Source organism: Dermacentor albipictus, unplaced genomic scaffold, assembly GCF_038994185.2.
Source record: "Dermacentor albipictus isolate Rhodes 1998 colony unplaced genomic scaffold, USDA_Dalb.pri_finalv2 scaffold_42, whole genome shotgun sequence".
NCBI classification, from domain to species: domain Eukaryota; kingdom Metazoa; phylum Arthropoda; class Arachnida; order Ixodida; family Ixodidae; genus Dermacentor; species Dermacentor albipictus.
The window spans coordinates 169532-196491 of NW_027225596.1; the positions used below are offsets into that span (position 1 = coordinate 169532).

A 26960-nucleotide genomic window follows, 5' to 3' on the forward strand; every position below is an offset into this window, starting at 1 on the left:
ATGTACATGACTTCTCAGTTATGACTACTGTTTGTGCTGCAGTTTTTCATCTGATGGTGCATTGAATTCAACTTTGGTGTACCATTGTTCTGGTGCAGCAGTTAATTTTTATATTTCTGTTTTCCGAAATGCTTGTTGCAATGTCTGACGCTTTACTTGGGTTTAATAATATTTAGTATAAAAAATTTATGTACCTAACACCTTCTTTTTGGGCAGTAAAAAGGGCTGCAGTACTCGAAATAAGAAGACACACAACGCAGTTTGTACAGGACGCAAGGAATAATTGCCCATTGAAATCTCGAGGTTTGAAGCAATGACGGCCGGCTTTGGGGGACAAAATTAAAATAATTAGAATTGACAGTTGGGTGAGTTTGTGCGACAGCGATGTATACGGAGCTGTTCAATGTCAATTTCGAGTTTCATTTTGGGATCGGGGTGGTAAGCCAGTTTTCAAATATTGCGCAGCTGTTGCAAAACATACCAATAAGGTGACAATGTCAATTAAGGTGCCATGAATATTCGACTAATATATGAATGCAATGATAGGGTTGTCAGAAAAAACCCTCCAATATATATGGCATAAGAACAAGCATTACGTGCTGCGCTTAGTGCATTGATACGACCTTCAGGGCATGCTGCACGTGTCACTACATTGTCGACTTGTTTGTTGTGTTCTTGTTTCAACAGACTCATGCACAATGTGTCTTTTGTAAAGATAATTGAAATTCACCCACAAAATTAGTGCAGACTTAATCAAGTCAAGCGCCTGCCTCGCGGAACGCTTCCGAGTCACCAAAATTATTAGTCTACTCATTCCACACCCACAGCGCCGCATTCGACTCCGCTTCGATGTACCTCCAGTGCTTCACGCTTTCCTAGTATTCGTGGATTGATGAACCACGGTACATATGTTTGGAGCGAAGGCGGGGCACGCCTAGACTCACAGCACCGCCATTGTCCCGCCCTCCGTGTATGGTGGTCTGTTCTGTTTCATGTTTTAGAGCACAGGCCTCACATTGGCTCCCGTTCCCACATTTCATGTCCCCCTCATGCCTCGTAGTCACCGACGAGATCATCAGCGCTCTTCTCTAGCTGCTTGCGTTCCTGCTGCAATCTATCGTCCGTAGCACGAGCCGGGCTCTCCCCTTGTCATATAATGTAGGTTTCATATAATAATTACTCGAGAGAACTCTGGCGCTAGTGTCAACGGCAGCTGCAGTAGCAGTGGTTGCACCAGCGTGGGAATTATGGGAGGTACATGGATTTGCCTAATTTCGTCCTTTTGGCTTGAAGTGGCTTTGTGACTTTGTAAGCTCGCCATTTTCAACAGTGTACTGTGTAATTGGTAGTTAAATGAACATTAACATTGTCCGACAGCAGGATTTGAACACAGTACCTCAATCACAGACGCCGGATATTGAAACCATTAGGCCACAGGTGCATGTATCGATAAAGGATGTGAAGCACCCTTACGAATTTGTCGCAGGCATCAGTCACCTTGAGATATTTCGTGAGTTTCGATTTGCCCACTTCGACAAGCTCAACATTTTCAATTAGAGTTGCGATTGTTTTGATTGCTATGAAATTTACGACAGTAAGATTTATAGAGGGTAACATACAAAGCCGCAAAAACTTCTGAATACACAAGCAGGAATATGCGACAGATCCACGTACCTCCCATCATCCCCATGGCAGGACGACTGCAGCACCAGAGTTAGCACCAGTATATTGTAGGAAACCCTATGCCCCTTGTCCTCGAAAGCCGGATCACGGGTTGAAACGTATCCTCTCGCTCCATTCCTTCGCGTAGCGCTGTTTGGGTTACTCTCGCTGCTACCCTCCACTCCGGCTTCGCCGTCCCTTCTCCCACTGTCGCGGCACTGCAGCGGTGCCGGTGGCGGGCGCGCCTTACCGCTTCGCGCCTGATCCTCGGTTATCCACTCCTTCGTCTCTGCGTCGCGTGGCTGTATGGCTTTCTGCCGCGTCTATCGCTTCCCCGTTTGCGGAGCGCGTTCCTCGATGTCATATGTCACCTCTGGCAGTGCTTGCGCCTGGCTGTCCTGCCACCTCCACTCTTGCCCTGTACATCCCCTTACCTGGCGCAGTGCCGTTGCGGTGACTCGAAAGACAATTCTAGCGTTTCGTCCTGTTACTGTCTGTAGTGAAGAGTGCGTGACCTCTACTGGATACCCGTGTTCTCCGCGCATTTTCTCATGCCAGCTCTTAAGGAAGAATAAATATTTGCTACTCTCCCCCCCCCCTTCTCCACTACTGTGAACCACTCCGCTACTGTGAACCACTATATTATCACCAGAGGGGCGACTCGATAGCGGCGTATTGCAGTGTGTGCTACCGAATCCGATACGCAGAACCGCTTACGTTTTGTACTGCGTGTTCTGTATGCATTACTAAGAAGCGCAATAGTAGGCCAATTTCTTTTCACGTGTCCAGCGCACGCTGGAGGAAGGTTTGGAACGAAAGTCGGGAATGTGTAAAGGGAGACAAAAGCGAAACAAAAAATAAGTTAAATAAGACTAACGGAGCATTGTTTGAGAACCCTGCAGGCACTCATTTCAAAAGCATTGTTTGAATATTAGATGAGAAAATGAAGATACAAGTATCAGTATATTATTTCGCGCCGAAACCCCAGTGCCGGTATATCAGCGTGACGTCAGGGATTGCAAAGTATGTTTTTGCATTTGTGCCGCGTTGGCTGAATAGAGGTTCCCTAAACTTGCCATACTTAATATTTGGCTCCTTTAGAACACAATGTAGTCAATCTGTTCCGCTATATATAATTAGGAGGCCCTAGAAGATGCCATCGGAATCGAAGACGTCACTGAACCCCCAGGTGCGGGAACTGAAGTAGGCGTCGCCACCCGTATTTCGTTATTGCGCTCTTTCTAGCTTACCAAACGTCCTATCGTTGTAAGAGTGGTATTTTTGGTGTTGTGGAACGGCAATTTACTGATGCAGAAGAAATCGCTTTTCACTTTAGTGTCCCTTTAACGCCTCCTTCACATCCGCCGCGGGTAGGGCCGATATTGCGCCATCTTCGGGAGCGGCCCTGGTAAGGGGAGTGCTTGACGCCTGCCTCACCTTCGTCGCGGGTCGGCTCGGCACTGCATTATCTTGCACCATCTGCACTATGCATAGACTCACTGCACCGCCATCAATACCCCTTTCCTGCATCTTCTCTTGTACACGTTTTTGTAATATTCGCAGATTGACGGCACGCTGTTAGAAGGTTTCCAAGTGGGTCGCGGCACCGTCATTTTCTTTCCTTCGCCGTATCTCCTCTGTGTTTTTTATGCGAAGCATATTACGAGGGCTCAACCCAGCTCCTCAGGCGCGGCGGTGACCATGAAATCACGTGACACTGTGACGTCACGACAGAGGAGAAGTGGCTTTGGCTCAACTCTTGCAAGACGGGCTGGGTGGGAATCGAACCAGGGTCTCCGGAGTGTGGGACGGAGACGCTACCACTGAGCCACGAGTACAACGCTTCAAAGCGGTACAAAAGCGCCTCTAGTGAATGCGGTGTTGCCTTAGAAACGCGCTGTTTCTAAGGCGTGCGTCTCTTGCTCAGGCGCACATTTCGTTGCCGCGCCGAACGCTGCTTTGCTCGACGCTCACCGCGTCCAATGCGGGGCGCGTAGTCGCTGCCCTGTAGCCCATTGTCTTACACCCCTTGGCGGGTCGACGGGAACGCTGTCGCGTTCCACTCTTGAAGGCGAAGAAGTAATGCATGAGTTGTTTCTTCGTCTAGCCGAACCAAATATAGCCAAGCAACAGCAGTTCACCAGGCTAAACAGTGGTTCAACAACTAAAATAAAGGCTAGTATGCTTCGCATCCTGGGCTTAACCTTACCTAAGCCACAGCCATTTTCTAATATTCGTGCATCCAAGGCACTTTCTAGGAAGGTTTGGAACGACAGTGAGGGAAGCCTACACTCGCAGGGCCACCATCAGCGCCCCTTTCCTGTATGTCCTCTGGTTCACGTTTTTCTAGTATACGCAAATTCACGGGACACAGTGAGAAGGATTGCAACAAAACTCGGGCCGTCTACACTCCCGGCACCGTCGTTGTCCCCCTTCCCTATATATTCACTGCTTCTTTCTTTCCTAATATTTTCGCATCCACAACACGCTGAAGAAAGGTTAGGAAGAAAAGCGACGGAGGTTTTGGCTAACAAATCAACATTTTACACCCTCCTTTAATGTATCTCCTTTGTGTTTTTCTAGTATTCGCGTATGCACGGTAACGCTGGAGCAGGTTTGGAAGCAAAATGGAGAAATCGAGACTCGCAGAACCCTTATTAGCCCCCTTTCGTGTATATACATATACTCTGTTTAATATTTTTCTAGTATTTGCGCATCCAGGGCAATGCCTAAGGCTGGTTATGAAGGAAAGTATCCGGATGCTCAAACTCACGGTGTCAACACTGTTCTAGGTTTTCCTAGTGCTCCCGCATTAATTCCAACGCTGGAGCAGGTTTTTAGAATAAACATAGGCGAAGTCCCGGCTCAAATCGATGTGTTTGACTCCCTATTGTTGTATATTCTTTGTTTGGCATTCTAGAATGCTTCACAGTGCATTTACAGGTACATTGAAGCAAATTTGTTACGTGGAGCAAAGTAATTACGTGGAAGTACAGACTTATGGTGCTGTGCTTCGCTCCCCTTCCCTCTATCTCCTCTGCTTCGTGTTTTTCTTGTATTCACAAATCTTGGCGGCAGGTTCTGAAGAAAAGTGGGGGCACTCCAGACTTACGTTATCGAATTTGGACCTTCTACCCTTTATCTTCTCGATTTCGTGTTTTCCCACTATTTGCACATCCATGGCACGCTGAAGGAAGGTTTGGAACGAAAGTGGCGGATGTTTAGGCTCATAGCGCAGCGTTTTATACTCTCCTTTACTGTACCTCCTTTGCTTTGCATTTTTCTAGAATGTGCGTATGCACGGTAATGCTCGAGTAGGTTTCGAAGGAAAACGGGGAAGTGAAGACGCTTGGCACGCCGTTAGACCTCGTTCCCTGTACATATTGTTTAGCATCAATCAGGCCAGCATGTTCAAAAGGAAAGTGGGTGATGGCCAGACTCGCAGTGCCCGTACTGTTCTAAATTTTTTAGTGCTCGTGATTCCCTTGCAACGCAGGAACAAGTTTTTAGAATAAGAATTGAATGAAGACCAGAGTCGTCGCGCCGTGTTTGTCTTCCTATCTTTGTATATTATGTTTCGCATCGTTCTAGTATTCGAGTGTTCGCATCTACATTGGAGCAAGTTTGGTAGCAATTTGGGAGAATTACAGATTAACAGCGCCGTGCTTGAATCCTTTTCTCTTTATCACTTCTGCTTCGCGTTCTTATATTCACGAATCAACGGCATGCCAGAGGCAGGTTTTGAAGGAAAGTTGTAGTCCAGATCTATATGTTGCCGCATTTGAACCCCCTTCCTTTGTATTTCCTCTGATTCATGTTTTTATATTATTCGCGCATCTACTGCACGCTGGGGGAAGGCTTAGAAGGAAAATGGCGGAAGTTTAGGCTCGCAGTGCAGTGTTCTGCACCCTCCTTTGCTGTATCTCTTTTGTTTTGCATTTTCCTAGTACAGTCTATGCCGCATATATCAAATTATCGCCTATATCGAAGAGTTGAAAACTCCCTTGGGGAATCTCATGCAAAAGTATTGCGCTATTGTTCCGCGTATATAGAGCTCCCGTGCACCGGCATATCGATGTATCGAACTCCATGGTGAGCCACGCCCCCGCAAGTGTGCTTCTCCTCACAAAGCTCTTGCGATCTTCCCGCAATCTCACGCGCGCCGCCCCACACTGTCAAAAAAGGGCGTGTGGGTAAAAGGCACGTGACGAGGGTTGATTGGGTGTGAAAGGGAGCGGGAGGGAGAAACCATTCTGACCGCAGGCACCCGTTTCCTGTGTTTTGGTTGGCCGACACCGCTGGCGCAGCCAAAAGAACTAGGTCAGTGAGGATATGGTGAGGATACAGAAGGCGCTAGAAGGAAGCAATGTGAGGCTTAGTCTCATACAATCAAGCGGATACAATAGCAGAGCAGCAGCTTCCAGGTTTATTTTATGCGGACGGCATTGTGTTGCTAGCTAACAAGCAAAGTGATTTGCAACGTCTGGCTGTTATCTGTGGACAGGAAGGGTGCAATTTAGGTTTGCAATTTAGCGTGAGAAAATCGGGTTTTATGGTATTCAATGAAGACAGTGAACAGCCAGTGGCAATACAGGGCCGGGAAATAGCTCGGATAAAAGAATGTAAATTCCTTGGTATATAGATAGACGAAGGCACTAGAAGAGTTAACTGCTGGGCTAGTTGGTGTTCTTAGAACACCAACTAGCCCAGCACTAGGTATATGGAAAAACACCAAAAAACAATAGAAGTAAGGGGAAAAGAAATGCAGCCATAATGAAACACAGGGCTATGGGGCTGTAGCATGTTCGAAGTGTTTCGAAGTATGTGGAAAAGTGTAATGGTCCGAGGACCAACCTTTCGAAATGTAGTTGTTTGCTTGAAATCAGGGGTACAATCGAGACTTGATGACAACCAAATGTCAGTGGGTCGCTTTGCGTTGGTTTCTCACGGGAAGACTACAAATGAAGCTGTACAGATTGATATGCACTGTACTTGTTTTGAAGTGAGGGAATCTCACAGTAAAATTCATTATGAGGAATGACTGAGGAATATGAAAGACAATGATTTGGCTGAGTGTTGAGGTATTTGTTTGTGCAGGAAAAAGCATTGATTCACGGTGGTGGATAAGAACTAGGAAGGTGATCAGCAAGTATGCAGCCTGTAGAGTGAGCAGCACAGCAAGGAAGAACATCGAGCGGAAAGTCGGAGAGGCTGATATAATCTATTAACTACTTGACCACTGGCCTCCTTTAAGCTTTGGGTTGAGCGAGAGCAGGAGGAAAGTAATCATTTCCGCAATAGAGATTAGTAAGACGTGATTGGAGATTAGTGGAAGAAGGGAAATGACAAAAAATGCAGACTTACAAAAGCATAGTTCACAATAGGTCGTCAGAAAATAGTAATATTGGAATTAATCATGTTTTTTTTCTTCCGTTTTTAACCTAGGTAGGACTTTACACAGTATAATAGCAACAGCTTGGTGGCGCAGCCCACCGCCCCTTTCTAAAGGGGACTCTCGTAACATCCATCCATCCAAGGGTGGGCGCAAAAGGAATTTCAAGCGTTGCCATTCCTTGGGCCTCGAACCCCCCCGCCCCCGCTCCCCAATGCCGTATGCCGGACAGCAGCAGCAGGGGGAAAGCCGAAGGAGGGAAGGATAGCTTTGCAATAATACACGAATGAATTAATTAATCACAGATTAAATGCAAATGAAATGTTCTCATTGGCCCCCTTTGGCCTCCTTTCCTCCTGACGTTCTTGGTTCACTATAACATATGATGGCTTTGTTGGGACTCAAAAGGCGCAGGCTGGACAGCCACCATGCTGTAATCAGTTCAGATACTTCTACTTGAACTTGACCTCAAGTATGGGTCGCTTTAAAAAAATGTATAAGGAAAATGCTGTAAGTTTGGCCATGAAAGTGGGGAGCCCTACTGCTAACCTTGCAGAACGCATATTATGGATGAAAGGAGCATTCAATACTTTAAAAAGATCTGATAGTTAATCGAGAAACATTTGAATGTACTATAGATTGCACTTAATGTAGCAGCATTTTTTTGCTGAATTTATCACGCTGAGGCGTATAGGTCATTAGGGACGCTTGAAGACATAGCTCAGAAGGGTACATACTGTAAGATTATCGATTGCTTGAATAATGGTTTTTTGCAGTAGGTGTCACTACCTCACGCTTCAAACTGCGTCACCCATAATACACTACCAACTTGCTCTCAATTTAAGCTTCGTGGCACAAACATGCTTCGTGGTTCTTAAACTACGCGAGTGATGAACTGGAGCAGATGCATAGGTAATTTGGTATATTGGATGTGTGCAACCTATAGATGCTGAAATTTAAGTACACATCATGCATATCTCGCCTCTGACTTTCATCAAATGTAGAACTGCTTTTTCATGAAGTTGACCAAGTTGTATGTTGGGCTTGAGGGTACGGCATGATGGGAGCAAAAGGCGTAGGGCACTAGAAATTGGAGAAGAGGACAGACTACATGTGCATCCGGAATACACAGACCCTCTTTGGAAATACGGTAATTCTTGGAAAAGGCGTCAACAAGATGATCAGGCTTATCATTGAGGCATATCGCATCGCCAGCTTTGGTGATGAGATGGCGGGTAAAGAGTTGGAATTCATGTGCCTGGCATGATTTTTTTTTCGCAAAACAACCCATACTCACACGAGTGGTGCTATCTGGGTACTCAGCACATGTTCTTTGCAGCCGAGTGAAGAGTATGCTGTGATCCCGCAATTTGTGTGGTCGTGTCCTTCTTTTGTTCGCTTTCTGGTGGGCTACGCCTTTTGCCTCCATCATGCTATTTCATGTAGTTCTTTCATTGTAGCATGGAAAGTTGTTTAGGAGTCTCGTATATAGCCTATAAAGGGGCAAAAATTTTTATTTCGCCGATTTCTGCTCGCACACTACAAAATAGTCCGACAAGTTGCCATTCACTAGCACGACATTTTTTACAAAGTCCATGAATAGGTAATTTTTGTATGACATGAAAACCCGGAAATAACTTTTGTTTTGCGAATAGTAGCGGTTGCTTCATAATTAAACTCTAAAATACCACCACACTGATAAACAGAATAATATTTTACTGCACCTTTGGCGCTGCCATGGGATGTTGAGCCATCATCAGCAAATCCCGCACTATGATAACAGCTTCGAATAGTACTTTGTCCAACTGTCATTTCGTAGCATATTCTGAAAAATTAACTATGGCAGTTGATGACAACAAGGGTCGTGGTGCAGTCTCTTAGGGACCCTTGTCTGTATACCATTTCTTTAACCAATGGTTATGAACGAATGACAAACTGAAACTGACCGTCTCATTGTTCGTTTATAGCATATAAATTTGTTAAATGCGGTTGCATGTGTTGCATGATTTTCTTTGTACCAGAACTTTAGTTTAACATGTCTTTGTTGCAGACCCCGCTCTTGCCAACCGCTTAAGCACAGCTTTCAACTCGCTGGATGCTTGGAAAAGGGTTGCGGTCCGTGTGAGACAACACCACAACAGCGAAGACGTTGCGGCCCTTTCTGCACGGAAGAGCGAAGGCCGACAGGCGCTGCTAAATCTTCGCGGTGAACTGAACACGGTCCAAGCTATATAGTGTGTGTGTGTATACTTTATGCGTACTTTATATGTTTGCTTGTTGAATGTGACAGCTTGGCACACTTTCATTTCCACTAGTATGCGGATTCCACAGCAGCTTACTCCATTTGTTTCATAAGTGCACCAATGCTGTTAAGCGAAACCTTGTTAAAACCGAACTCTCAAGGCATTCCATTGAGAATTTGTTTAAGGCGCGATCACGTAGGTAGTGGGAAAATATTCATCTTTGACATAAAAAAAATATGCTTCAAAAATAAAAAAATAACTTAAAAAAAAATAGCTTCAAAAGTTTTCAATAGTTTTCAAAAAATTAGCTTCAAAAGCAAATCAACGAGAGGAAAGCGCTATAAAACCAACCGGTTGATGACTTACCTCTCCCTTAATATATCAAGCCCTGCTGCTTATAGGCTGATGTCAAAGATGAATTGTATTGTATTGTATAGGGTTTTATGGCGCATAAGCAACTTAGGCTATCATGCGCCAAACACATGGTCTAACTTATTTCAAAAATTGGGTATCCTTATCGAGGTCCTTGTCCAGACAAGGACTCTGAGGAGCCCAACAAACCAATTGAAGGCTGAGGTCTTCAATTGGTTTGTTGGGCTTCAATTGTTGTTGGGCTGAAATAAGTTAGACCATGTGTTTGGCGCATGATAGCCTAAGTTGCTTATGCGCCATAAAACCCTATACAATACAATACAATTCATCTTTGACATCAGCCTATAAGCAGCAGGGCTTCATATATTAAGGGAGAGGTAAGTCATCAACCGGTTGGTTTTATAGCGCTTTCCTCTCGTTGATTTGCTTTTGAAGCTTTCAACACTGCGTGCAGAGCAAGCTGTTTCGCTTGAGGAAGACACATTTGAAAGCCCAATTTTTTTTTTGGATTTCTTGCTAAAAATTGTAGCCCTAATCACTCTTTCTTAGTTAGGTTTTTATTTTTTAAACGTACCCTTTGGTGGGGTTTGGTTCGTTCCTCGGATTTCTTTTTTTCGTTTTTCCCGTGCTCGGATATTTTTCTTGTGCTCTTGCACTGTGGGCACAAGCTTTCCTAAGACAGCCTAAAGCATTTTGAGCTCATCCACCCGTCCTGGGTTTTGATAGCTCATGTTGCTGCCGAAATCGAGGAGATTAAACCACAATGACAGCCCGTGCACACTTTTAGGTTGCTAACGTAAGTGAGAAATGCGGATAGTTTCTTCAAGCTTGAGAATTTCAGTGGTTCTCCTGAACCATATTCGTTGTAGACGCACGGAGGAACAAGCCTTCCGCATAAGCTGAGTGCAAAGGTGAAGTCTTTCCTCAACCCCAAAGCCCTGTCGATCACAATACCACTGTCTTCGTCAACTTTGAAGAGTCATGAGCTGAACACTCCAGGACTCGAAACTTCAGTGCTCTTGGAATGCAGGGAACGAAGATGCTTCCTCTGAACACATCTCTAGATTGGAAGGGAGCTCAGTTTATTTAGCATTACTGTTTTTTATGTTTACATCACGTCACCATCACTTGCCGACTTACGAACATCACAATTTACTGTTGCTCTTAGCTTCGAAGGTTTTCTTCTGGGCTTTGGTGCTTTTGCTTTCGATAGGTGCGCAGGAATGTTGGAAAAATAAGTTACTCTGCACCCACCTTAAGCGTCCACCTGCCACGGGGAATCTTAACAATGCTGCCTTTACCGATGTGCTAGTAGAAAGTTATAAAGACCTCGGCACGTTAAGTGCTGCCGACTGCACGTTTTCTCTTGAGAAGCATATCCACTTTGGCAGCCCAGCGCGCTGCATGTCAGCACACAGACTCTTTGTCAAACTTGGCTTACAACACAATGCACGTGATCTCCAAGTCACATACCTATATTCCAATTTAAAGATAAGCGATAGCACCAAAGGAACTTTTTCGGAGTGCACGCCGGCGACAGACAGCCTAGACAAACACCAAGAAAAGCACTTAACGTGCCCGCCGACAGCCGGCGGCTCGATACCAACGCGACGCCAGCGCCATCTCTGAAGGTATAGACGAGTTGGAGCCGCCTCCGAAGCAGACTTATCCAACTGACCTAATCTACCAACGTTGGGTGCGGCCGGTATTTGTATTTGAACCGGTATTTGGAGTTTCTGGCGTGGACAAAGCACAGTAGCAGCTGTGAAGCAACAAAAGCAAAGATGTGGCTCGGCGCCGTATTGGCCGGTTGCCTTTGCTCAAAAAGATCGCCTTCCCGTGATGCTTGTGGTAGAAAGGAAGTTCCACGTCCACTCCCAGGGTTCTACAAGGAAAAGTAAATACCCAAGAAAGTGAACGAGGAAACAACGCCGCGGTAGTTCAAATCGTAGAGCATCGCACGCGAAATGCGAAGGTTGTAGGATCGTCCCCCACCTGCAGCAACTAGATTTTTTATCCATCTTCATTTCCATTAATTTATCGTTTCTTTAATTTATCTATTAAGCACTAGTCATTTTCCCTGTGATGTCCTTGGTGTCAGTGTTTGTTGGCTTCTTATGATATGCGCACACAAATGTTATTCGAGAAAAAGTGCGATGTTATCAGGTGTTATTTTGTCACAGAAACGTGGAACGAAATTATGGGCAGGTGTACGTATGTGGTGGTTCCCAGGGAAATGTGCTGGCAGGGCTGATAATTTGACAATAGAAATTGCGCGACCAGTTTCTATATGAGGTTCAGACTTCCGTATGTAACAGAGTTACATTTTTCCTTTCCGGTTATTTGAGGAGAGCAATGGTAACCCTTAGTTGACTTTTTTTTTATGCAGAGGATAGCATCGACAAGCTCCTCGCAAGGTGCATGCGAGCAATCAGAAAGTCGCGACGACAAGAACGACGGCTCTGCAGTGCGCTGCAGACGAACCAGCCGGTGCCAGGGCAGATCATCCATGAAACACAGAACCGCCGCAACTGGCTGCTAGCTCGCTGCAGCGCGCTGCTAGCCTTCCAAGGTGAGTTACATGTTCAGGAGTAATTTGTATGAAATTTGTATAATGCACCGCAGAAAGCGTCACCCCAAAATATTACATTTCGAACATTTTTCCGGCCACGTATGTATAACCTTTTTAATGAGACCTTGAAATGATATTTCTTTATTGTGCACAAGGATATGCGTTCTGAACATTTGATCTTAGCCTGCATACACGTTCAGTGAGAACACCGTAAGAATAGGCTAGGTGGCTGAACGAAGGCCGTCCAGGCGGAAAAATAGGTTGTGCTTGTATTGCGTAGCGCTCGGCAGATGGCGCCACAGACACAAGGGTCTTGGTTTTAAAGCAGAAAAGCAGGGCGAGAGTTATTACGGATGTGAAAAGCGTCATAAAACGTTCTTCGTATGTTATTCCAGCTTGACACGGAAACTTGTTTGGATTGAACGAAGCATACGTTTAACGAGACTAAGCGTGCTCCGATAGCCTTGTAGTGCGCGCTCTCTTCCATGCCGGTATAGGCGCGTGGCACAATGAGGCCAGCGCAACGGTAGTCGGCTACAATACCTACCTCACCAACAGAACTTACCGTGATGAGATGCCAAAATCTCCCCGCGAAAACTAGTTTTACGTGTACGGTAACCTCGATAACCTCGCAGTTAAATTGTAATGCGCTGCAAAACAGGTTTCCAGTGTGGCTATTCGAAGGCCGCATTTTTTAATAACCGAAGTTTAGGGTTCTGGTAGAGGTGGTTGTGATGTTAGTGTACAGGACGGACTAGCCTCTCCTTGTCGGCATTTGCCAATTTGTCAATCATATGGACGACTGTCATTTTAAAGCCAGGGACGCAAAAGCAGTAAAGTTTTGTGAAGATTGACATTTATTTGACAAATACGGAGAGCATGCCATAAACGAAATATTCGTACAAGCGTTTACGTTCCATAAACAAAGTGGACACTGGCACACATTGCGCACACACGAGGAAGTTCATGGCGCCCATCATTTATTTGAGCAAATTAAACGTAGAGTTTTCACTTACTGAAGCTTCAACAGCTTTTGCAGCTCCTGCGACTTATTTTTTGCCTCAGATTTGTGTTTGCAGAACTGCCTCATTCACATGGCTACATATGTGTGTAGCACGCCAGCAATAACTTCTTTTTATGATTGGCACAGGAGAAATGAAACTTGTACTTATCAAGCATGTGGTCCAATGTTAATTCATCGGCATTTCTGAGAGCCGCATGCTTGTGGAATTCCATCTCCTTTGCATGAAGCAACAGAAAAAGACATCGCTTTGGGTGCAAGAGGCCTCCCCAGGTTTTACACAGAACAAGGCTGCTTTCTGGCTGATGACGAAGTGCTCTTTGTTCCAATAATCCTTCACGGCATTTTGCACACGTTGTGCTTTTCAAGTACTTGCGGCATATAAAACCAGCTGAATAATAAATTATGCAATCTGCAGCTCCGGTGCTTCATGCAAGTTATCGAAAACGTGGTCTTCTTCCTCTTCAGCAGCAACTAGGACATCTAGCTTCTCTTTGAGTTTCTTCAGGTGTTCTTTTGACTTGACACTGTCCTCAAAAGCACATATAAAAATTTTTGAGTGTAAGTACAGGTGCACCTTGCCGCGATTCATTATCAACGTGAGTTTCCGAATTTAGGGGATTTAATAAAACTGTAAACTGATATCATGTTGTAAAGCTGCAGAAATGCGGGCATAGATGTGTGGTCATTTTGGCCGGCAGCCTGTCTGATAATCCCAAAGAAGCGTACCAACATGCCTTGGTTAAGTTTTCCTGTTAAAACACATTTGAAACCGCACTCCTTTAGCAGGTATCTTTATAGTTCCAGTGTGGACAAAATAGTCACACGAAGGCCCTTAGCGGTTTGCTCGGATAGGCAACTTGCTCTTGAGGTTTTTCCTTTATCCATTTTATTTGAGCAATGCAACTACGAGGCCAGGACCCTCAAATCTCTGCTGCCAACAGTGATGCTTTCCTTTGGATGGTTTCGGGTGAGAGCATCAAAAAGATTGCTAAACCTTAGTGTGAATTCTGCTGTTCCCTTGACATTTTCGAGCACTTTTGTGCCTCGCTTCGAGTAGAACTGCGAGCCTTTCGCTACACTCCGGCTGAACAACTGAGTGGCCAGCTTCAACCGCATTTTTCGGTCGTTGAAGGGTTGATGTGGAAAAGAGCTATTTTGAGGCAAACATGCAAATTTTCCGGCTGTTTAATTTTCCCATAAACAGCCTGCCAATATGTACCCAGTGAACACGATCGCCATTTACGCACAACACTTTCTGTGAAAGTAAACGGTTTCGAACGCATTTCATCAGATGGGGTGCGTCAGAAAACATATATACATTGCGTTTCTCATCAATGGGATGACTGAAGTAGTTCTGGGACTGTTGCAATTCTCCAGTGACACCGAACTCCTTCTTCATTGCACGGTTCACATTTGCGCCAGCACAGGTGACCATGCCGTCTAAGACTTCCGCGTATTCAAGCAAAAGTATTGCAAACACTGCTATCGGCTGAGAGTACTTGTTGCCAAATGACCCAAAGGGAAATACAAGCCCATGGCCAGCAAGGTCGTCGCGGGCCGCTGAAGAATCTCCATAATCAGTGAAGCCACTGTATGTCATCGTCTTCGAACGAACTCGAATTTCCTTTCGAATGCGCATATCGTTGAAAACAAGCATTCCATGGCGTTTAAAATTGTCTTTAGTGGGCATCTTCTTCTCAAGGGCTGTGAAAAACCTCTTGTCAAAGCCACACCTGAGTCTTATCATGCACAGGTACTTGCACACTGTCGTAACGCAAGGAAGTGGGAGCACCTCATTACCTCGCAGGAACGAGTATGCAGATCGGCTACGTATGTGCAACAGCAAGCACATCAGAAGCCAATCCTCCGTTTACTGCTGCTTTTTTTGTTCGTCAACCTCGCTGCTGCTACATACTCCTTTACCGCAGTCAGCCGAGCACTAGGGAGATCTATTGTGTGTAATTTCTCACTCAGTTCTTTTTTTGACATTTTTTGCATGTGGATATGACCTTCTGCAAGCTCCACCGACATTTTTTAAAGCTGTTCAGCAGACGATTTTTGGACCTTTTCAGAGCATAATTTGACCGACGCAGTGCTCCAACTTTGTCCTTGCTCTGGTATGAAGTCAACGGACGCGTACCTGAAGGCCTATGCCTGCGCATTCTTTCATCTGTTATTTTTTGGTGCATTCGCAGGACGTTTGAAAGGCCAGAACATTTGTGACATACTAGTAAGTTCGAGCCACTAGGGTCAAGAACAATAGAGTATCTCTTGTGCCGCCATCTCTGGTTGTTGTCGAGATATGCCCACTTTTTATTTCAACGTGTCGATACTCCAGAGTGCTCGGTCCACCATTGCACAGTTTCGTCTTATCAACATGCTCAAGGATAGCGTTAACGTCATCCATAGTTGTTAAAAGTACCTTCATACGGCACATCTGCCTTTGAAACTGACCTGCGCATCACGGTTGTTTGCCAGGATATCTTCATGAATTTCAACAATTTTAGTGGTTACCAAGGAAGATGCGGGGCTCATTGGCGATAGGCATGCATCTGACAGTAAACGGCTGTGAGATTTTTTGATGCTTTCCAGCTGGGAGAAGACAACTCTTTTTACTTCTCCAAAGCCGAGCAGGTGGTATCCCCATGAGTTTGACGGAAGGAAAAATCGTGGTAAATCGCCGAACAAGCTTGCGAATGCGAGCGTATGCAGATTTTAGGGAGAAGCTAGACCCAGCAGACTGATGTATTTTATGACGTTTGCTGTTCAAACGCATCCATGTCGTGCTCCGGTGCACTCGGCAACGCTTCAAAAGAGCTTCCGTTCATGCCACCACTGTCATTGCTACAAGAGGCTTCTCACTCGTTATGATCTTTTGATGCAGCGCATCGTCTGTTCGACTGCGACCGCGGTTGTGTTACCGCCAGGCGCTTCCTTGTTTTCACCGTTTTCGATAGGTAAGCCGGGCAGTCGGGAAATCTTGTGGGAGCACAATCGTCGCCAGTGATGCCTCTTGCGGAACACTCACCAAGGCGTGCCTTTTGTAGTGCGCTGTCCAGGTCTTGGAGACAAGATGAGGCTCCAAGTGCTTTTCTCCGACGTGATCATTCGGCAGAAGGACTCGATCCTTTCTTGGGATAGGTCGACACCAAAGGTCAATTTCTCTGTACAGCCTTTAAAAACAAGAAAGGGGCTGGCAGATGGAATGGCACACTGTGGTATAAAGTTTTTTAAACAGGGATGAAGTACCTCAGACAGGCTGGCCAACGTTTCGATAGGTGGACCTATCTTCGTCAAAGGCGGCCTCGTCATCCTCGGCGTGTTAGTTTTAAAGGGTTAGTGCAGTGACGTCACGTGCGGGTGTTGTCGCTGGAGGCTGGTTTTAAAGAGAGAGATTACAAGAGGGAACAGGCGCTGTCGTCCGACGTCTGTGAGCCTCATTCTCAAGACGAGGGGACAAGAGCGTGAGAATGGGCACGCGGGGAGGAAAGAAAAGAAATAGAAGCAGAAAAAAGGGAAAAAAAGGAAAAAAGGAGGGGGGAGCCAGGGCCGTACCAAGACACAACAAAGGGGGGGGGTGAAAGAAAAAGAAAGAGAAAAATGAAATCTTTAAGAAATACGGGGGCTTGGGAGCGTGTTGGGGATGCGAAAGGTTAGGAGGTATTCAGGGGGAGTCGTTGGCGGCATGTTTTTGAGGCATTAGAACGGCCGGTCAAGCAATAGGTCGAGTAATTTTGAAATAGTTAAGGTGGCGACGAGGAGTCTGCGGTGCAATGTGTGGGGTGACTGAAAGGCAGCGGCACGGTCTTTCAAGGGGCACTGCCCCACGCGCTTAACGTAGGTGTCGTTACGGCGGCATCCAGAAGGCGATACTCTGGGTTGAGGCGCCGAAAAAGGCATATTGACTTCGGAATGTGTTGTCGAGGGGGTTTCGAAAAAAAAAGACTAAAAAAGGGGGCAGGGGGAAGGGGGGGCGAAATCGGTATAGCAAACAGGAGGGTGACGCGTGCAGAAGCGGGCGCGGGCAAGTGTACATGGAAGAAGGGGATCGTACAGTTGGTATAGACGTAAAATCCTGGAAGAGTACATTAAATTGAGTAGTAGGCAGGAAATTTTTTTTTCCTCCGAAATGAAAGAGTAGGTGAGGTTAAGAATTAAAGTTGGCTGGTGGCCTAATGTGTTTTGTGTATTGGTTGATGATATGAGAGTTTCAGATTTAAGTAACAGCTTTTAAAGATTCTAAGGGGCCGCGTGCCAAATTAATTCCTGTCGGGTGTAGGCAATTAAACATGTGTATGAGGTATGATTCCGTGTACTTCCTTTCGCGAGGGGAACGGAAATTTGTTTGTAGTATATAGAGCCTTGCTTTGTCAAACAAATGTCCATGTTCATTAAAGTGGCTGGCTACTGCTTTGGGTAAATTGTGTTTTGTGTCCGCGCGGTGACCATTGAGTCTTGTATTGATTTGTTGTCCGGTCTCACCTATGTATTGTTTGCTAGAAGCGGCGCATTCTAGACAGTAGACTACATTGCTTGATGTGCAGGTGAAAGCCGAAGTTACCTTGTGTGTGTAATTCGACGCCGTACTTTTTACTGTAGTAGTGGATTGAATGTGTTTGCATGTAGAGCACCTGGGGCGACCACAGGGATTGGTTCCCAACTTCTTCTTTTTCTGTAGTTTGGCGTGCACAAGAACATCTTTAAAATTAGTGTTGCGTCTGTAGGCCACTCTGGGAGGGTCGGGAAAAATCTTCTTAAGTTTCTGGTTGCTGGTGAGAATCGGGTAGTATTTACTTAGGATGTTATTCACGTTTGGGAGTGCGTTTGAGAATTTAGTAGTAAGAAGAGCCGTTGTTGTTCTTGTGATCTTCGGACGGGGCTTGAGGACCTCGGCTCGATCAAGTTTGGTTGCAGCGATGTAAGCTGTTTGAAGGTCACTGTTTGGGTGGTTCCTGTTTGATAGCGTTTCTTTAAGGTGATCGAGTCTATCTATGTAGTCTTGGTTTTCAACGCAAATGCGACGTAGTCGTGTGGCTTGGCCTTTAAAGATGCCTTGTTTGCAATGTCTGGGATGGTGGCTGGTATATTCTAGGTACTGTTGTTTGTCGAATGGTTTCCTATACAGCGTTGTCTTTAGTTCACCATTGTCAATGTATATTGTTGTGTCCAGAAAGTTTATGCGCTCAGTTGAGGATTCTGATGTGAATTTTATTGTTGGGTGAACAGAATTTAGAAAGGATACATATTTATCTAGACTGTCTTGGCCATGTCCCCAGATTATGAGTATGTCGTCTATGTATCGTAGGTATGTGTGGGGATTGGTAGTGCAGCGCGATAGGGAATCTGTTTCTAGAATCCCCATAAATATGTTCGCGTAGGTTGGTGCAAAAGGCGTACCCAAGCTTGTACCATGTAACTGTAGGTAGTAACTCTCTTCAAATGCGAAGTAGTTATGTGTGAGAAATAATTCAAGGAGAGACAGGTAAACTTCAGTAGAGTGTTGTGCACTGTGTTTAGACAGCGTTTGTTTTATCGAAGATAAACCATCAGGGATTGGAATGTTGGTGTACAGCGCCGTGACGTCTAGTGTTGCGAGAATTGTGTTGTGGGGTAGTGTGCCTTTAGTATTAATGTCTTCTATAATTCTCAGCAGGTGGGGCGTATCTTGTACAAATGACGGAAGTGTTTTCGGCAAGTTACCAAGGTAGTGGTTAAGGAATGTGGAGATGCTCCCTGTCGGGGTGTTGTTGTTTGATACTATCGGACGGCCTGGGATAATAGCAGTGCATAGTTCAGTGGATGGAATTTTATGAATTTTCGGAAGGAGGTAAAAACGTCCGGCAGTTTTGTTGCTTGGTTTAAGAAATTTGTATCCTGATGGTGTTATCAATTCATCAGCCAAAAGTGATTTCAGCCTGTTGGTAATTGTCACTGTATAGGACAATGTCGGATCGTTATCTAGTTTGCGGTAATGTTCTGGGTTGTTTAGTTGTCTGTAAGCCTCGTGCTTGTATTTTTCTATTGGCCAAATAACTATACTTCCACCCTTATCTGCTTCCTTAATAACAATGTCATTCGGGCAGCTCAGATTTGAAATGATATGACTCTCCGTCAATATGCCTTTTTCGGCGCCTCAACCCAGAGTATCGCCTTCTGGATGCCGCCGTAACGACACCTACGTTAAGCGCGTGGGGCAGTGCCCATTGAAAGACCATGCCGCTGCCTTTCAGTCACCCCACACATTGCACCGCAGACTCCTCGTCGCCACCTTAACTATTTCAAAATTACTCGACCTATTGCTTGACCGGCCGTTCTAATGCCTCAAAAACATGCCGCCAACGACTCCCCCTGAATACCTCCTAACCTTTCGCATCCCCAACACGCTCCCAAGCCCCCGTATTTGTTAAAGATTTCATTTTTCTCTTTCTTTTTCTTTCACCCCCCCCCCTTTGTTGTGTCTTGGTACGGCCCTGGCTCCCCCCTCTTTTTTTCCTTTTTTCCCTTTTTTCTGCTTCTATTTCTTTTCTTTCCTCCCCGCGTGCCCATTCTCACGCTCTTGTCCCCTCGTCTTGAGAATGAGGCTCACAGACGTCGGACGACAGCGCCTGTTCCCTCTTGTAATCTCTCTCTTTAAAACCAGCCGCCAGCGACAACACCCGCACGTGACGTCACTACACTAACCCTTTAAAACTAACACGCCGAGGATGACGACGCCGCCTTTGACGAAGATAGGTCCACCTATCGAAACGTTGGCCAGCCTGTCTGAGGTACTTCATCCCTGTTTAAAAAATTTTATACCACAGTCTGTACAGCCTTTGTAACCCGTTGTAGAGCGGGGAACAAAATGTTTCCTGCCCATCACAATCGCATGTGCACGCCTGACACCAGAAAAAGAAACGCCGAGCTGTGTTGAAATAGGAGCGGGCGGCGCTAACACAGCAAACGTAAGCCTGTGACATCGTCACGCCATCTGTCGGAGAGTGACTAAAACATGCACCAGCATTGGGACACTGCCGCTCCATGCCGCCATTCGGCCAGCTAGCCTATTACACTGTGAGTGAGAATAAAAGAACACCGATGGACTCCTTTTTTTTGTGAAAGGAAAACGCATGAAAGAGGTGACGCAGGCAGTCTGGTAGAGCATTTCGTGAAACAGAGCTAGTGAAGGGCAAAATACATAGTACAGGGTAAAGAGGCACGCAAGAAACGTGTTTGATAGTTTCGTTTTCGAAGATTCCATACCACCATGACCAAGTTTTGCAACATTAGAAGGAACGTGCAGTGCACGTGCCCCCTTACTGCATGTTGTGTTTCCGTGCTGCGCCTGCTCTGTCCTTTAAAAAGCATGTCTATAGCTTCAGCAGATATATGCGTTAACAATCCAGTTGGTCCATTTAAATATATTGCGGAATGCCAGATCCATAAGGAGAATGCTCTTCTGCATTTGCATCACACAAAACTTCGCACTAGCTTGACTACACAGCGGTTAAAATATGCACATTGCTGCTTATCATGCAGACATACCTTCTCGTGGTCAGGTGTTTGAGGTAAAAACCTGCACAAACAAGAGGGAGGAGTGCTTTCCACAGTGCATTTTAAAAGCTATCGGTGATAAAGTAGCAGAGGGCTCACTGTTCTAACGAAAGAGGTGTTTAGAAGCGGCTAGAGCCATTAAACACATTATAGGACATAGATGCATTTCGTCTTGGTTTAGGAGCTCTTCTGCTACTAAAGAATGAAGAGGGACGGTACCGTGCTGTGTTGCACCTGAGGAGGTCGTTCAAACGTGCAGAGCTCGATTATTCCTCTACGATGCAGGAAGCTCTAGCAGTTCAATGAATATTAAAAGATTTGCAACCGTTCTTTATTAGCCAGATTTCAGCGTAATATTTACCACCATGCATTTCAGTCGGTTTTGCACGCAAAACAAGGACATCACTGCCTCCTTCACAGGTCCCATTTTTTTGCAAGAATTTGATGTTGACGTTATTTACGAAAACGCACAGTGACAGACAACAAAGCCTACCTCTTCAACCTCATCCCGCAATCGTCCCTCATCTTTACCTCTCCTTAACGTAGCCTTCACTATCATGCGCAGTTTGTTGCCCAAACGAGAACAACTTCGCAGCTTCACTCACGACATCGATGCCGACATCATTGTACCAACTGAAACGTGGCTAAACGGAGACGTAAGAGATAGCGAAATTTTCCCTCCTAATTCCGGCTATGTTCTGTATCGCCATGATCGGAGCAACCGGCGAGGAGGGGGTGTTCTATTAGCTATCAGAAACACCTTCTCATCTTCCCTGATCAGTCGGGATGATGATCTCGAACTATTGTGGACTTGCGCTTACAATGGTGCTGGAAAGACAATTTTCGGCGTGTGCTACAGGCCGCCGGACAGCCATCCGTCATTCTGCGATTCACTCCGTAAAGCACTAGCCGACATCACTGACAAATTCCCTAACGCACCTATTCACCTCTTTGGTGATTTCAATTACCCTAACATTAAGTGGCCTCTGCTTTCTGTAACCAACAGGTCACCGTTATCAGAAGCTAAACAATTTATTGATCTTATGCTAGACTTCAACCTACATCTGGTGATATCAAGTCCTACAAGAGGAGATAACACCCTTGACCTTATGCTCACATCTTGCCCCGATAGCGTAAGAAGCGTTACCACACTACCAGGTCTTAGCGATCACAACCTCATCCATGTCTGCATGACAATTAATAGCACTTAAGAAAGTCACCCACAACAAAAATAATAATAGATTACGAAAGGGCGGACTTTGACGCCATAAATAACGAACTCCAAAATTTTTAAAATGATTTTCAGCAGACACACTTATCAAGAACTGTTGATAGCAACTGGGAACTTCATAAGAATGTATTGCTCAACCTGGAAGCTAGATACATACCAACAGTTCTCGTGAAATCTGACTCTAACAAGAATGGTTTAATAAACGACTAAAACTCTCCTTGCTAAAAAGAGAAGGCTTTACCGAAAGGCCAAACTTACAAATAACTCAGAAACATGGGAAAAATACGAACTGTGCGCTAACCAATATATTTAGGAGCCGACGATAGCCAAAGATAACTTCTTTAATCATGACCTTCTGACAATTCTACCATCAAACCCCAATAAATTCTGGCGCTTGCATTCTAGACACATTCTAGACAGATTGAACTAACAGATCCTTATGGTAATCTCATCAATTCTGAGAAATGTGCGTCAGCTCTTAACGACTACTTTACCTCAGGTTTCTCCATCGCTAACGACACTGCCATTGAACCAATACCACCACTCTCAGTAAAATTGATGCCAGACAACAAGCTCAACCCTGATGGCATATGTAGCCTCATTAATTCACTCAAACTAACCACGTCAGCCGGGTGTGATGGAATCAACGCCAAAATACCAGTTAACACCAGTAACATTTCTAGCCAAGTAATACATCTAATATTTACGCAATCCTTAAAGACTGAAAGCTTGCCCGACGACTGGAAGACGGCCCATGTCGTACCAATCTTCAAGAGTTGCGACCGCTCCCGTGCTTTAAATTATCGCCCAATTTCTCTGACCAGCATTCCTTCTAAACTTCTAGAACATATAATCTCATCCAACCTAATGTCTCACCCGGAATCTATCAACTTCTTTTACCCTCACCAGCACGGCTTCAGAAAACTATTTTCATGCGAGACCCAACTCGCCGAGTTCACCCATGACATTCTACATTTCATGGACCTTCATTTGCAGATTGATGGCATTTTCTGGGATTACTCAAAAGCATTCGACCGCGTTTCCCACAATCACCTACTTCAAAAACTCGCATCTATCGCAATCCCAAATAGCATGCTTACCTGGCTTAAACACTTCTTAAAAGGGCGCACACAGTTTACCTCTGCAAATAACCATAATTCATCTCTTAGCAGCGTAACATCTGGTGTGCCACAGGGTGCTGGTTTATCGCCTCTACATTTCCTCGTCTACATCAATGACTTACCTGCTAACATTAAGAATAAATTACGTCTTTTCGCGGAAGACTGTGTCCTATATTCCCCAATCAAAGGCTCGAATGAAATCGCCGCACTACAACAGGATCTCGATTCCATTGCAGTATGGTGCGAGAAATGGTACATGCCGCTTAACCTTACTAAATGCAAAGCTCAGTCATTCACCCGCAACCACAGCTTAACCAGTCACACCCACACAATAAATTCTGCTCCTATCAATTATGCCCCGTCTTACAAATATCTCGGCGTTCACATGACATCAACACTATCATGGGCAACTCATGTTGACAACATCTGTTCTAATGCTTCACACACCCTTGGTTATTAAAAACGCAACCTGAAAGCCGCATCACAAGAAATAAAAAAGCTAGCATATCTAGCATTCGTACATCCTCAGTTGGAATATGCGTCATCTATCTGGCACCCTTCCCAATTATATCTAATCTATGACATAGAAGCAATACGAAATCGCGCTGCTCGGTTTATAACTTCCAATTACTCTCGTGATACCAGCATAACCGCACTAAAACGTACACTTGAACTACCATCACTTGCTTCCCGCCGGATCATCTCTCGCCTCTGCTTGCTTCACACCTTTTATGACCATCCACACTCCAGGTATTCCCTGTTAAATCCACCCTTACCTACATCATCTCGCTTAAGCCACAGTCGTCCCATAGCAAACATTAACACCCGATCGTCTGCCATGAACACTTCATTCTTTGCCGATGCTATAACCCATTAGAACCATCTCCCAGAAGATATCGTGTCATGCAATGACCGCGAAACGTTCCGCGAAATGTTAAATAACCACACTGCCTAATTGCCGATACCACCGACCCTTACTTTAACGCGATATTCCTTTTTTTTCACAATTGTCCTTGGCTTGCATTTGTTTATTGTTTCTTTACTGTTCTGTACATTTCTTCTAACATTGTTGCAAGGAATAAAGCCCTCCCTTATGTAATGCCTCCTGGCCTTTAAGGTGAAAATAAATGAAATCAAAGCAAATGAATTGCACTATCATCTGGACTATCAACTTCTGGACCTGGCTAATCAGGCATTGGGTGCGCGCGTGCACACACAAGCACACAATCCCTCTAACGCGCTCTTTACCGTAGCAATGCGACTTGTTTCCCACACTTCACACACACACTCCTTTCCACTTTGACATTCCTGATGCTAATCCAATAAAATGTACTTGTCGAACATTTAGGCAGTGCTTCTATGCCGACATGCTACCACGAATTCTAACGAAATTATGGTTGGCAACTGCGAAAATTGCGTGCAATTCTATCGCGACAATACATATATCATTCCCTTGCGTGCCTCATTCACGAACTTTAACCTTCGGAACATACCTCATTGTTTTGTAAAAGCTGCCGCGAGAATCTTGTTCAATATCTAATGAAAGTTAGCAGCTAATCTGTCAAAATGACTAGTAGGCAACTTTTAGCATAAAGTTAGAAGTGCTTTCATATGGCTACTGTATTTTTAAAGTACATATGGAATACGCCTTTAAAACATTATTTACTGTCTTTGTGCTTTTTTGTATGGTAACCCCTTACACCCTACACGTCCTGTAATGCATTCCTGATCCTGAGACAAGACGTGTGAGAAACGAAGTCCAAACGTACAAGAATTGCATTGTATAGCTCTCTTGCTTTCCATAACACGTGAGAATTGTGGTACTGTGCAGGTTTGCCATGCAGAAAGTTAAATGTTACTGAAACATATTTGCTTTTGTTTCCGATGTGTCAGAATCCAGTGACAGAATTGAATGTTTGCTTTTGTAGAGGGAGCTGTCGTGGCACAGGATGCGGCGCCGGCACCAGACTCATCTGACGAAGATGACGCCGCGCAGATAAGTGAGTGTTTTCAGTATTGCAGTGCTGGAATGGCAGTCGTAACTGCATCGTATGCCCGGCTAACCTACAGGTTTGATTTGCTGCACAATATGGGTGCAGAAGGAAACTTCATGGCTGTTTCGTCAAATTAGGGTATATAGACGTTGTTCACTTCATCGTGTTTCATAACCTGAATTCTGATTCTATGTTTACTTGTGGTTAAATCTGGCTGGTTCCTTTCCAGAGCGTAAAGCATGACAGGTTGTTTCAATGTCTAAAGCAAAATGTTTAATATATTATTACTGCTAGATCATCACAGCCAGCCAACTTCTCATCTGTGCTATGCGGCACCATTAAGGGGTAGAATAACGGTTTCTTTTACATTAATGTACATGACTTCTCAGTTATGACTACTGTTTGTGCTGCAGTTTTTCATCTGATGGTGCATTGAATTCAACTTTTGTGTACCATTGTTCTGGTGCAGCAGTTAATTTCTATATTTCTGTTTTCCGAAATGCTTGTTGCAATGGCTGACACTTTACTTGGGTTTAATAATGTTTAATATAAAAAATTTATGTACCTTACACCTTCTTTTCGGGCAGTAAAAAGGGCTGCAGTACTCGAAATAAGAAGACACACAACGCAGTTTGTACAGGATGCAAGGAATAATTGCCCATTGAAATCTCGAGGTTTGAAGCAATGACGGCCGGCTTTGGGGGACAAAATTGAAATTAATTAGAATTGACAGTTGGGCGAGTTTGTGCGACAGCGATGTATACGGAGCTGTTCAATGTCAATTTCGAGTTTCATTTTGGGATCGGGGTGGTAAGCCAGTTTTCAAATATTGCGCAGCTGTTGCAAAACATACCAATAAGGTGACAATGTCAATTAAGGTGCCATGAATATTCGACTAACATATGAATGCAATGATAGGGTTGTCACAAAAAACCCTCCAATATATATGGCATAAGAACAAGCATTACGTGCTGCGCTTAGTGCATTGATACGACCTTCAGGGCATGCTGCACGTGTCACTACATTGTCGACTTGTTTGTTGTGTTCTTGTTTCAACAGACTCATGCACAATGTGTCTTTTGTAAAGATAATTGAAATTCACCCACAAAATTAGTGCAGACTTAATCAAGTCAAGCGCCTGCCTCGCGGAACGCTTCCGAGTCACCAAAATTATTAGTCTACTCATTCCACACCCACAGCGCCGCATTCGACTCCGCTTCGATGTACCTCCAGTGCTTCACGCTTTCCTAGTATTCGTGGATTGATGAACCACGGTACATATGTTTGGAGCGAAGGCGGGGCACGTCTAGACTCACAGCACCGCCATTGTCCCGCCCTCCGTGTATGGTGGTCTGTTCTGTTTCATGTTTTAGAGCACAGGCCTCACATTGGCTCCCGTTCCCACATTTCATGTCCCCCTCATGCCTCGTAGTCACCGACGAGATCATCAGCGCTCTTCTCTAGCTGCTTGCGTTCCTGCTGCAATCTATCGTCCGTAGCACGAGCCGGGCTCTCCCCTTGTCATATAATGTAGGTTTCATATAATAATTACTCGAGAGAACTCTGGTGCTACTGTCAACGGCAGCTGCAGTAGCAGTGGTTGCACCAGCGTGGGAGTTATGGGAGGTACATGGATTTGCCTAATTTCGTCCTTTTGGCTTCAAGTGGCTTTGTGACTTCGTAAGCTCGCCATTTTCAACACTGTACTGTGTAATTGGTAGTTAAATAAACATTAACATTGTCCGACAGCAGGATTTGAACACAGCACCTCAATCACAGACGCCGGATATTGAAACCATTAGGCCACAGATGCATG

The 26960-nt window shown here is 45.0% G+C and overlaps 1 protein-coding gene across 8 annotated transcripts in view; it reads left to right on the forward strand.

Moving 5' to 3' along the window:
- Window positions 1-26960, forward strand: part of LOC139052897 (uncharacterized) — a 355309-nt gene that overhangs the window by 99169 nt on the left and 229180 nt on the right. For 5 of the 8 annotated variants that reach the window (XR_011510109.1, XR_011510113.1, XR_011510111.1 and 2 more), the window contains exons 11-13: window positions 9105-9294; window positions 12059-12241; window positions 25079-25150. The exons of 2 other annotated variants lie outside the window; for them this stretch is intronic. The gene's annotated coding sequence lies outside the window, so the exon portion shown is untranslated. The remainder of the gene's footprint in view (window positions 1-9104; window positions 9295-12058; window positions 12242-25078; window positions 25151-26960) is intronic. One more of the 8 variants, XR_011510112.1, reaches the window with a different exon arrangement.